General features: G+C 37.4%; 1 pseudogene; it reads left to right on the plus strand.

Moving 5' to 3' along the window:
• Nucleotides 1-849: 849 nt before the first annotated feature.
• LOC102873839 lies at nucleotides 850-1,679 on the plus strand (annotated as a pseudogene).
• The last annotated feature ends 1,313 nt before the right edge of the window (nucleotides 1,680-2,992 follow it).

Genomic DNA, 2,992 nt, shown 5'->3' on the forward strand with positions numbered 1-2,992 from the left:
CTAAACAACAGGCCTTCAAGAACCCTATGTACAACAGAGGACACATAGGTTAGTCTAGCAGATATGGCACCAGAAAGTGAGCCTTCTTGTTGAAAATCACAATGGAAGAGGAACAGCTTCAAGCAGAGACACTAGTGATTGGAATATGGCACGGGATAAGTATGAATGTAGAAAAATTGGACATTGTTAAGGAAGAAATAGAACACATAAATAGTGACATCGGTGAAATGAGATGGATTGGCATGAAATATGAATCAATCACATGTTCTACTATGGAGGAAATGAAAAGGTAAGGAAAAATGGGGTCTTACTCATAGTCAAAAAGGCCATTTCTAGGTCCACCTTGAAACCCAATGTTGTGAGTGACAGGATAATATCCAAACACATACAAGGAAGACCTGATACTAACACTATCATTCAAATATATACGCCAACAACCAGAGCCAAAGAGGAGGAAATAGAAGATTTCTACCAACTTTTGCAGTCGGAAATAGATCAAACATACAAACAAAGATGCATTAAAAATAATATATGACTGGCATGCAAAAATTAGGTACAAGGAAGAAGAGTCAGTAGTTTGAAGTGACAGAAATGAGTCTGGAAATAGAATGAGAGAATTTTGTACACAGTGATTTATTCATTGCAAATACATTTTTTATAACCCATTTGTTCTCAAAAAAATGGAACACTTCACAAATTTGTGTGTCATCCTTGTCAGGGGCCATGCTAATCTCTGTATCGTTCCAATTTTAATATATGTGCTGCCAAAGTGAGCACTCAAATACCTTTTATAAGAAACACAAGGCCTTCCCTTCTCTCCCCCTCCCCGCTCCCCCGCAGAGAAGCACCATGTCGGTGCCCACGGCCAAAGTCAGTAAAAAGGAGCTCAACTCCAACCATGACAGGGCCTACGAGACCTCAGAAAAAGAACAGCAGGAAGCAATTGAACATATTGATGAAGTACAAAATGAAATAGACTTAATGAACAAGCCAGTGAGGAGATTTTGAAAGTAGAACAGAAATATAACAAACTCTGCCAACTGTACTTTCAGAAGAGGTCAGAGTTGATTGCCAAAATCTCAAATTTTTAGGTAACAACATTCGTCAACCATCCACAAATGTCTGCATTGCTTGGGGAGGAAGATGAAGAGGCACTGCATTATTTGACCAGAGTTGAAGTGACTGAATTTAAAGATATTAAATCAGGTTACAGAATAGATTTTTATTTTGATGAAAATCCTTACTTCGAAAATAAAATTCTGTCCAAAGAGTTTCATTTGAATGAGAGTGATGATCCATCCTCAAAATCAACTGAAATTAAATGGAAATCTGGAAAGGACTTGACGAAACGTTCAAGTCAAGCGCAGAATAAAGCCAGCAGGAAGAGACAGCATGAAGAACCAGAGAGCTTCTTTACTTGGTTCACTGACCATTCTGATGCTGGTGCAGATGAATTAGGAGAGGTCATAAAGGATGATATTTGGCCAAATCCATTACAGTACTATTTGGTTCCAGATATGGATGATGAAGAAGGAGAAGGAGAAGAAGATGATGGTGACGATGAAGAAGAAGAAGGTTTGAAAGATATTGATGAAGAAGGGGATGAAGATGAAGGGGAAGAAGATGAAGATGATGATGAGGGAGAAGAAGGAAAGGAAGACGAAGGAGAAGATGACTAAGAACACTGATGGATTCCAACCTTTTTTAATTTTCTTCAGTCCCTGGGAGCAAGTTGCAGTCTTCTGTTGTTTTGTTTTGTTTATTTTTTCCTCCCCTCTCTTCTTGTGCTCAGTCACCCCATTCTTGAGGTCTCTTTTCTCTCTTTTACACCATGGTTCTCAACTTTAATTTTTGGGAAAATACCTTGAACAGAATACAGTGGGAAAAGAATCTCTACCCCTTTCTGTTCCAAATTTTTTATCCCTTCCCATCTCAACAGAAATATGGAATCAACACACCACCACCATGCTCTATGAGAAAAAAGAAAAACCTTCTGTTCCCTTCACTCTGCTGGAAGCTGGAGAGTGCTAGGCCCCTGAGTAGTAGTGCATAGAATTCTAGATTTTTTTCCTCTCTCTGTATATTGGGCTCAGAGATTACACTGTGTCCCTATGTGAATATGGACAGTGAGCATTTACCAACATGTATCTGCCTACTTTCTCTTGTTTAAAAAAAGAAGAAGAGAACTTTTAAAAAATGGGGTTATAGAAGGTCAGCAAAGGGTGGGTTTAAGATGTTTGGGTGGGTTAAGTGGGCATTTTGGACAACATGGCTTCTCCTTTGGCATGTTTAATTATGATGTTTAACGGACATCCTTGCAGTTTAAGAGGACACTTTTAAAATAAAATTTTCTCCTAATGATGACTTGAGCCCTGCCACTCGATGGGAGAATCAGCAGAACCTGTAGGATCTTATCTGGAATTGACATTCTCTATTGTAATTTTGTTCCTGTTTATTTTTAAATTATCTTTTTTGGTTCACTGGAAAGAAAAGATGATGCTCAGTTTTAAACGTTAAAAGTGTACAAGTTGCTTTGTTACAACAAAACTAAATGTGTAAAAAAACAAAAGAAACACAAATATTGCATAATGCCACGGTTGTAAAGGGGGACTGACTTCAGGGTTGGGGGGAAACAAGGAAGGGATAAATAATGTACACTGAATTGAAACAGATGAGGGAGAGAACTGTTTAGGAGAAATATACAATTAGGTATTATACTTATGACAAGAGTCCAGAATGAAAGCTGCATAGTGGAGTGGACTGGGGGGCAGAGGGAATTGTATAACAATGAATTTTTTTTTAAATTAATTAATTTATTTATTTTTACTTTTCAAAGAGAAAAGCAAATTGGAGGAAGGAGTGGTCAGGGAGGAAAGTGTGCAACAAAGAATGAATGGAAATTCAAAATCTCTGTAAACTTTCATTTAAATGAATGAATGAATAAAAATCCAACTTTTCTGTGAAAAAAAAAAGAAACACAAATGATGACTAT

The sequence above is a fragment of the Elephantulus edwardii genome, unplaced genomic scaffold, assembly GCF_000299155.1.
Source record: "Elephantulus edwardii isolate Elephantulus edwardi_28Jun2011 unplaced genomic scaffold, EleEdw1.0 scaffold00166, whole genome shotgun sequence".
Classification (NCBI taxonomy): domain Eukaryota; kingdom Metazoa; phylum Chordata; class Mammalia; order Macroscelidea; family Macroscelididae; genus Elephantulus; species Elephantulus edwardii.